The following is a 10,182-nucleotide window of genomic DNA, read 5'->3' as shown; positions in this document are numbered from 1 at the left end:
TCCTCCAGGGCATCTGATCTGCTGTACATAGAAACAGCAGTCCCCACGGCTGTTCTTCCCTCTCTGTGTCCCTTTGGTATGGATCTGTCTTAGCTGGGGTTCCCTAAAAAACAGATGGACGCAAGGATGCTTTGATGGTGAGGCATAAATTCAGGGCAGTGAGAGCGAGGAGCAGGGGAGCGGGGGGAGGGACGTGCTCGCAGCAAACGGAGCCTGGCCCAGCCGGTCTCTGCTTCAGCCGCAGCCGCAACGGCCCCACTCGGCAGCTCCATTTCCTTGGCAAGTGGGGCTTCTTGGGACAGGCTTCATGGAGGTGATGGCCCTGGGGCGCCTTGGGGGGGGACAGTGAGTCTGCCTGGGTCCCTCCCAGTGCCCCCCTCCCATTGGCCAGAGTTGTCCCGCAGGAAATCGGCGGTCCCTGCCTCCCAGCCTCTGCACATCTGCCCTGGCTGCCACGTCCTCCGTGGGGCTCACTCAGGGCCAGCTGGGGCAGGGCGGGGGGCGGCAGGTGCTGCTCTTCTGGGTGCTCCAGGGTGGCTGAGGTGGGGGAGGAGCTCTGCACCCTCCGGGTTGGGTGGCACGTTGGCCCACGCGGCTGGAGATGTGCACTTCTGGACCACACCGGCCGGGCCGAGGTGTCCATAACAGGGCGCGGATCTTCAGAAGCAGGGTGAACGGATCATGTTTCCAACCCCCTTGCCCCCACAGCTCACGAAATCTTCAGCCCATCACCCCTGCCCTGGCCCTGGTCAGCCTGGGGTAAACTCACTCAATGCTCTGGGTGCAGGTCATGGGGAAGGAGGGCTAATGTGCTCTGACCCTATGGGTGGGGGCCTCCAGTCTCCAGCTTGTGATCTGATGGCTTAGTTTAACTCGGGGAAACAGTGGGAAGCTGGTCTTGGTGGCAGGTCAGCACCAGTCCTCAGGCCAGCGTTATTGGTGTCCACTGGTTTTCAGACCCTCTCTGACACTGCAGTCCTTCCAGGCAAAACTCCAAAACCCCGTGTCCACCTCCTTCCCTGCCTGTAAGGAAGTCTCACGAACCTTCCAAGTCCTGCAGAAACCTCCTCAGGATGGGGTCACGAATGCTGTAGCACATCGGTCAGGGTTCCGTGGGAGGAGAGGACCCTGGGGCACCCACATGCTGTGCTCACACTTGACCGTGAAACGAGCCTCCTGTGGACACGAGCTTGGGCAGCACGGCCAGACTGTGCCCCTCGCTGGCCCCGCATGACCTCCAGGCGAGGATAAGATGGGCAAGGGGGACAAGAGGAGGGGCAGAAACGGGAGCAAGCAAGGCCCCACCCTGTCCACCGCTGACCCCCAGGCAGGGGCATTTAGCGGGCAGCAGGTCAGGGGCGAGCAGGACACACCCCCAGTGTCCTGGCTGCCAATGAGCAGAGGCTTATGGGCAATCAACCAGCAGGCAAAGTAGTGCCGAGTGAGTTAACGGCAGCGAATCTTCTTCCAGCAGGAATCTGTTATTCCAGGGACTTTGGATGCACAGCCGTGTCCTAATGGGGGTGACGGGGCAGGCAGGACAGCGTATTTCTCCCTGGTGCCGGAGTTAATCATGTGGCGCTGCGGGTGGTGGTGTTCGTGCCTTCCTGCCTTTGTAGGGCCCCCGCTGCCGTGGGTTGTCCTGAGTCCTCCTCTGCTCAGCGGGGGGACCAGGCGGCGACGGCCGCGGCGGCTGGGGCCGCGAGAGACCCCTGTGCCTGCACAGGTCTTTGGTGGATGAGCCCCGACGGGCTGTGGGGGGTCACGGTTGTGGCCACGGGAGTCCACGTCCTTCCAGCTGCAGGTGGCTTTTCAGTTACGGGGGAGGGGACCCACCGGCCGCTCCTTGCTGGGAAGAGCACCCTGCCGCGGACGGGGTGGCCTCCAGTCGTGATGGCAGTGTCACCAGGAATATCAGACAAGCTCAGAGATCAGCTAGTCACCAGAACCCATGCTGACCCAAACTGACACGCGGCTCACTTTACCCTGAGTCTTAGAGATGGGGCTTCTGCTAGTCAGACGGTCTCCCTTTCCTTCAAATCAAATGCGGTCCAAATGCCTCGTAATTTTGCTGTACTTTTCAATGTTGCTCGTCTGCTCAGAAGTACAGCAATTTACCCTAACATCTCCCCGTTATTGCACATTTGTCAGAATGATCCTCTTTCATCTAGACAATGCTGCAGTGGACATCTTCGGGGAGGTTTCAGGTCACGTGAGGCATGTTCTGAAGCAGGATTCCTACCAGCAGGATGGCCGGTCAGACCTCATACCTGTAGTTAGTGCTTTCACAGCATAACAAGTATCATGGTCTAATAATACACAATCAAGGACTATTTGCAGGCGGTTGTGTCCCAGTAGGTTCCAAAGGAATCAGCAGTTTCAGGCCGTCCAGAATCTGTAAAGTAAATGCACCCCCCTGTGCAGAAAACTCACAGATTGTCTACAAGAAACAAATATGCGTGGGGTGGGGTCCCCTACGTCATTCGCTAATTACCGTAATGCCTTTTATCCACAGGTGACTTGTTAAAAAAGCTTAATTTCGGAAGGTTCGTGACATGGGTTGGAATTGTGTTTGAGGTTTGGCCACCCCACTAAGCCCTCACATGAGTTCTCACGTTGGATCCTCAGGACGGTGTGTGCCAGGGGCCTGCTTTATTTCAGGCGTGGAAGCTGGGCTTCCAGAGTGACAGGGCGTGCAGTTCCAGGCTGGCAGGTGCCGGCGGGAACACGTGGGTCCCTGCGGGTGGTGCCCCTGCTGTCTGCCACCCCGACGACGTGACCCTTCAGCCGGCCGGGAATGAGCCCACTTCCCCCTGTCGGACAGGGGTCCGGAGTCCTTCTCCACTGGCGCAAGGGGCCCCCTCTCAGCGCGGAGCTCACCCCTGCACTTCGGCACCGACCCTGCACCCTGCTTCCCGAGTCAGCTGCCTGCACCTGAGACCCCGGCCAGCGAGGAGAGGGGCGTTTTTTCTGTATTGTGCTTTCTAATTTGTTCTCCCCCTTTTCTCCTTTCTTGCCGTCTTTCAGTTTGATTCTTTTTCTAGGTCAACTTTCTCCCTGAAAACTATTTGGGGGGAGCATTGCCCTTTCTCTCCCTCTGCCCGGGATCCAGCACCTGTAATCGGCTCTTTACCTGCGAAGTCCGTGGCGACCCGCTCTCCCTTGATTCTCGCCCCGCCCCATCCCCCTCCCCGTGCTGTGGGCTCTGTCACTCACTCTAAGCCCGCGGAGTGGGCACCACCACGGCTTGAGGCTCACAGAGGCCCCTCTCTTGGCTGCGCTCGTGGCCACGGTCTGCTTGCTTCCAGTCCCCTCTGCGCATCTTCAGCTTTCCTCTGGGACTATTTCCCATCTTTGGTTTCTCTATAATGTTCAGAAGCTCCTTCAGGGAGGTCCCCTTATGGTGTTTCTTTGCCTGGAAATAATCTGTTTTTGCTCTGGTTCTTGAAAGACAGTTTTGCTGGGAACACAAACCCAGCTGACGGCTCTCTGCGGGTGCTGTGGGACTGAAGGCTCTTGCCCTGTCCCGTGTCACCTCGGCTCCCAGGGCTCATGGGCACAGCGCTCTCCAGCTCTGGGTCTCTTTGGCTTTACCTGTCGGGATCCTCTGGGGCTCCGGATTCCCCGGCGGGGTCTGGGAAGCCGTCGTGCAGCACCTGTGTGGCGTGAGCCCCCCCCGCCCCGCGTCGGCCTGGGACACCCACACACCTGCACGCTGTCACGTTGTCACGCTGCCGTTCGGCTACCCAGCTACTTTGTTGCATGTGGAGTCTGCTGTTTCCTTACTGCCTTTCAAGAAGTTCCATCATGAGGTCTTCATCTCTAGAGGTTATATGTCAGGTTTGATAGAGCCCTGTACCTCTGCCTCACCCCAGTGCTCTTTTTTTTTTTTTTAAAGATTTTATTTATTTATCTGACAGAGAGAGACACAGCGAGAGAGGGAACACAAGCAGGGGGAGTGGGAGAGGGAGAAGCAGGCTTCCTGCGGAGCAGGGAGCCCGATGTGGGACTCGATCCCAGGACCCTGGGACCATGACCCGAGCCGAAGGCAGTCGCTTAACGACTGAGCCACCCAGGCGCCCTCCCCAGTGCTCTTTTACTCCCATAAATGCGTCATCATTGCCCCGCATCCGCTGTCGGGTTGTTCCACACCCGCGGCATCCGGTGGGGCCCCGCGGTCTCTCTGACCCTGGCACGGGGTGGGATGCTTCCTTCGGCGTCTGGTGAGCTTGTGCTGGGAAATCGCGTTTGTGTACGCAGGAACCTTGGAGGTGGGGGGGTGTTTGCCTCTGCAGGGATCCCGGGCAGCCCACCCAGAAAGCCTTGGCGTGTGTGTGTGTGAGTGCACACACGTGTGCACTTCGGGTTCTAAGGCTGGGTGGGGCTGGCTCGTGGTTAGAAATGATCGGGGGAGACTTTCTCTTTTTTGCTGCTCCACCCGGAGCTGGGGCTCACACAGCCACCATCCCCACCAGTGTCCTGTGACCAGTGGGGCACCCGGTTCCTCCTTTTGGGGCTCCTGGCTTAATACAGGATTTCTGTTCTGTTGTTCTGCCCTGCAGAGATCCCACACGTGTCTCCCTGCCACTTGTCTGGGATTCGCGAAAGCCTGGGATCCTGCTCAGCAGGGGTCGAGGTCCACACTTCTCATGGTCCCTGACCTTTGGGGGGTCCTCTTATAGTCTCCCCAGCTCAGCCGTGTATGCAACAAAACAGTTTCCAAAGCTGTTTGTCCGGCATTTTCAGGTTTTAGAAGCTCATTGCTGGGAGGGTCCCTCCTGCATCTTGCCCACCCTGTGGCTGGAAAGACCCCAGGCCCGACCGTCCAGAGCCCCCAAGCATTGCATGAAGACCCTCTCCAGCCCGGCCTGGCACGAGCCACGGCATGCCACAGAGCGGCCAGGCCTTTCCTTCCGGCCCTCCCTCTTCTCTCCAGCTTCCGGTGCCCCCGCCAGCCGGCCGTGAGGCTCCTCTCTGCTCACCCAGATAGTCCTTCACATGCCCTGCTCATCCTGGTGGCAAAGCATCACTTGTTCACGAAGCTGCTCTCTCCGAGACCCTTAGTCTCACGTCATTGTCACCACGGCCACCCGAGGCTTGCTTCTTCGTCCTCGACCCCTGCCCCCCCCAGGAGGCTGAGGCCTGGGAGGGCGAAGGAGGGGCCCTCGTAGCCCAGTGCCGGCCCCCAGCAGGTTGGGGACAGCGGCGAGGGGCCGGCTGGCTGGGGCAGGGAGGAAGCAGCCGTGAGGAGGGCCCCTGCCTGCAGGCCGGCTTGTGCGCAGGAATGTTCGCAGGCGGGGAGCGCGGGCAGGGGAGGCGGAGGGAATGTTCAAGGGCGGGGGGCGCGGGTGGGGGAGGCGGAGGGCCTTGGTCCTGCTTGTTGAGGGACGTGCACTGATGACATCGCGGCACCCTGCGGGCTCGTCCACGGCGTGCGCAGCCGGGAGGAAAGTGGCCCAGGGGACATGGAGCTGCCCTAGTTTGTCCTGAAAAGGTCTATTAATAGAAACAAGAGATTGAGTCTGTGACAGGCCGTTTCGTGGGGGTCCAGCCCTCATTAGTTGGCTAATGTGGTGGCGAGGGCCCCGGGATGGCCGTGGGTACAGATGGCTCCAGAGCCCAGACGAGGATGTCTCGTGCCCGACTCCCTGTTAGCACCAGGGTAGTGAGCCCCCACATCCCGACTCCAGCCAGCCCCCCTCCCTGCGGCCCGGCCTGGGCTCCGGACGCAGACGCCCCCCCCCCAGCCTCCTCCCTACCCACCCCGCACCTCCTCCGACAAGTTTTCCGCCCCGGGGGGGGGGGGGTCCCGGTCACCCGTCAGACTCCAGGAGCCGGGGTCTGGCTACTGCTGGGGACGCAGGACCCACAGGCAGGCAGGCTGCTGGGTCTGTCCGCATGGCCATGAGGGGCTGCAGGGCGCTTCTGGGGACTTGTGGCTGCCCATGTTGGGAGGGCTGCCAAGAACGTTCTGGGCCTTGGGGCAGAGGACACTGCCCTGCAAAATGGGCAGCCTCCTGTCACCACAACTAGAAGGATGTTTATCTCCAGGGAGCTTGAATCTTCACTGGCCTCGTGTTTTCTGGGAGGGCCGGGAGATGGCCGTTCGGCTCAGGACGTAGGCCCCACGTCACACTAGTGAGCTCCAGGAGCAGAGCCAAAGCCACCGAAGCCCCAGGCCAGGGCCGAAGAAGAGGCTGGAAGCCGGCTGCCCGGGCCACGTGCCTGAGGGTCTGAACCCTGGAGTGACCGGGGCAGTCACCTGTGATGTACATGCTTTTATTCAAATATCCTCTGTGTTCTTGTCTCGCAACGAGAGCACATGTGTATTAGTTATCAGCTGCTACACAGCAAATTACCCAAAACTTAGCGGCCATGCCAACCTTTGTCATCCCAGAATCTCTGGGTTGGGACCTGGGTGTCCGCTGGGCCGGGGTTGTGTCATCTTGGGGGTCCCTCTGAGCTGGATCTGATTTCAGGATCTCTCAGTAGGTGTTGGTGGGATTCTGGGATTCTGGTCCTCGGCAGGACGCTGTGCGGGCAGTCCCCACCTTGGGCGCCTCTCCAGGGGTGAATCGGGTGTGGCGGGTGGGGGGCGGCTCCTGAGTGAGCAGGGGAGAGAGGGCGGGGGAGGGACAGAGAGACACAGAGACCGAGGGAGACAGGGAGGGAGAGACGGGGAGAGAGAGATGGAGGGGCACTCACATTATCAGAAATAAAAAGGAAAGGAACACAATGTCACCTGGGATCTTACTGTGCTGACAAGTCAGGCTTTTCTTTTCATTGTGTGCTCCCAGGTGTGTGCACGTCCCCTAATGTCTCAGCCTGGAGACATCGGGATCCAACTTAATGCTCTTTACAGCCCGCCTCTTCGGTGCTGTGCACCCCTTCTAATCATTAGCTGATGGCGGTCGCTGAACGGTGCATGACGTGGAGACATTGTGACTTGTGCATGGGTCGGGAGATTTCTGGAGCGCTCTAGAATCAAACCAAGTGAGGCCGATTGTTCGGGTACACGGGTTATTTATCTGGCCCAGAGAAACTGATCCCTTCTCAGATGTGAAAGCCAAGATCTCAGCCCTGCGAAGCCTGGATGTTTCCTGCCTTTGTTCCCAGGGGCTTGGGAGGGGCTGGTGAATATGCGGGAAGGAAGGAGGAGGGGCTGCCCAAGTGGGGAGACCTCGTTGGGCCTGGCCAGGGAGCTGGGCCTCAGAAGCTGCGGGTGGCAGGCTGGTCAACGGCCTGGCCCGTCTCTGCGGGCCCACGGCTCACCTCCTGGGACGGGGGACCCCACCTGGGGATGGTGTCCTGCCCAGAGGGCCAGTGGGTGCTAAAATAATGCTTCGTGAGTGTCCCTGTCCCGGTGTCCGGCCGAGCCAGGCACTTTGTGGAGTCAAAGGGGAACAAGCCAGGCTCAGGACAGACTCATCAGTAAGGACCCCAACAGTGGGGCCTCGTTTAAAGGCAGCAGGTGGGGCAGGGGGCGAATGGCCCAAAGGCGGGGGGGCTGGTCTGCGGCCACCCTCTGGGCTTGTGACAAGTCTGGTAGATGCTGGGCCCCCCTCCGCGGGCTCCTTCCGCTTCCCGCTTCTGGAGGCTCCAGCGGCGCTTGGCTGCGGCTGCGTCTCTGTGGGCTCTGCCTGTTTGTGGCCCTGTCCCGTGGCTCCCGGGCTCTTCTCCCTGTGGGGACACCCGGATTGGATGTGGGGCTCCAGGATGGTCCATAATTTAGGCACCCTTGGGCGCCTCTCCAGGGGTGAATCGGGTGTGGCGGGTGGGGGGCGGCTCCTGAGTGAGCAGGGGAGAGAGGGCGGGGGAGGGACAGAGAGACACAGAGACCGAGGGAGAGAAAGGACCTTTTTACACACAAAGTCACGTTCTGCGGTCCCAGGAGGAAGGACAGGAATTTGGGGAGCATGACTCAACCCGCCGTAGTGCGTGAGAACAGGCGTGGGTACGCCCTGTCTTGCTTCTTTCTTAGATCATACCTGCTGGTAAATTTTACTTGAATGTAAATATTAGATTGGATTTGAATTGAATTCAACAAAAGGAAATGTAGGGATTCTTCCCTCCGCCTAACGGCACGATGTGTCCGAAGGCTGCCCCAGGCTGGAGGCAGAGGGCCGGAGGGGTAGGGGACGCAGGTCTGGGGAGTCGCAGCCCCGGGGGGACGGACGGCCACCTGGGCCCTCAGGTGTCTGGGTCAGCATCTGCGATTCTGACTTTCTGTTCTGGAAACTGGGCTTTGTAAGATTCGGAGGCCTTGCCATCAAACCCGAGGCTTCAGAAGCCTGTGTGCGGGGCCGGGAGCGGGCGGCCCTGGGGAGGCCGGGCGGGACCCAGGCCACCGTCCGCCGCACGGCCGCCTCCCTCCTGGACCCAGGACGCCAGCCCTCGGAGGGTCCCCGGAGCCCATCTGTGGCCCAGCGCGTGGCTGCCGGTGGCGGAGAGGCGCCCACCCTCCAGCCTCCTTGCAGACACCGATCCCTCTCCGTTAGTTCCCGCGGGGAGGGGTGCGTCCCGGTCGGGCTGCTGCGTCCCCCCGCAGTTGTTGGTGAAATGGCCCCTGGCTGCAGCCTGGTGACACTCCGGCCCCGGGGGAGACAGGCCACCCTCTGGCGCTGCAGCGTCCCCTCTGCCCTGGGCGGTCCGGTCCCTGCGTGGACGGTGCGCCGTCCCTGGGAGACAGCTTGGGCGCCTTACTGGTTGCTCTTCATCCAATGGACAGTCTTGAACTGGAGTTTGCGGCTGGTTAAAAATGGCCCCGAAATATCAGGTCCCAATCCCTGGAACCTGAGACTGTGACCGTATAAGGAAAAGGGTCTTTGCAGATGGAAGTTAGGGGTGTAGAGGTGGATTCTCCAGTGGGCCCTAATGCCTCCATGGGGCCCCTATAAGACGGAGGCGATGGCAGGTCGGGGTGGGGTCAGGCGGCAGAAGGGGACAGGCTGTGTGGCCACGGACACGGAGACTGGGCTGAGGGGCCGCAGCCCCGGGGAGCTGGAGGAGGCGGGGGGGGGTCCTTGCCCGGCCCCAGAGGAGCCCCGTGGTCGGAACCAGAGTGAGCGCTGGGGAGGCAGTAGAGTGTGCTCGAGACCCTCGGTCAGTGTCTCTGTGGCCCTCTGGTGGCCTTGGGCGCATGGCTTGACCTCTCCCAGGCCTAGCTTGCCCGCCGTCAGAGTTGCCTCCTGTCACTTGGCTTCTTGCGGGCGGGTCGGTCCTGCCCCCACAGGTGGGGGGCTCCTTGCCCCCTGGTCCTGTCCTGCTTGGCCACTCCCCCCGGCCTCCAGAGCACAGCCGAGCGGGGGCACTGGCACCACCCACCCTTGGGCATCCCCGGAGCACACAGCTGGACCCCCTCGTGCCTGAGCTGCAACCCAGGGTCCTGGCAGGGCCCAGTGAGGGCCGCTGGGGCAGGGGCAGGTCCAGAGTTTCAACGCCGGAAAGTGACCTTGGCTCAGCCCAGGGCATGGGGCTTGGACACACTGGAACTTCCTTCCCCTCTGGGGAGCTGAGTCTGTAGGAGGCCCTGCAGCCCCTCGGGTCTGGAGGACGCCCATGGCCCCGTTTCCCACCAGAATGGGACAATCTGCCCAATGGCATTTCTAGCCTCCGAATGGTGGCCCTGGGCCAAGGCTGGGGCCCCGGGGTCCCCGGGCTGGAGCCAGACCCTCCCCAGGGGCGCCTCAGGGCTGCTTGGACCCCCAGGGGTCTCTCACCTCCTCCACCCTTCCTGGGGCCTCGCCGGGAAGATAGCCGAATCCCTTTGCGTTTTGGAGTCTGAGCTCGCGGTCTCCAGGGGGCCCCCGACACCCACTCAGCTGCTCGGGGCCCTGCTTCTGTTCCGCCATCTGGGGGCAGCGGGCACTGAGGGGTCTGTGTCAGAGTCGAGGCGGAGCCAGGACGCCCCAGGGTGAGGACCGGACTGAGCTGGGGGACGCGGCTCCGGCCGCGGGGCAGGGGTGGGCCCCAGCACAAGGTGGCATGGGGTCCCGGGCTGAGGGAAGCCACTTGCCCCACTGGGTCCCGGTCCTGGGGGTCCCCCGGCCACCGTGCCACCAGGGTGGATGGGCTTGGGCCCAGACGCAAGGCCTGGGACCGCTTTAGAGAGGGGAGGAGCGCCGGACAGAGGTGCCCATGATGGTGTGGTCAGCCCAAGGTCAGAGGTCAGGGGTCAAGAGT

The sequence above is a fragment of the Neomonachus schauinslandi genome, chromosome 1, assembly GCF_002201575.2.
Source record: "Neomonachus schauinslandi chromosome 1, ASM220157v2, whole genome shotgun sequence".
Lineage (NCBI taxonomy): Eukaryota > Metazoa > Chordata > Mammalia > Carnivora > Phocidae > Neomonachus > Neomonachus schauinslandi.
Note: the sequence above shows the minus strand (reverse complement) of the source record.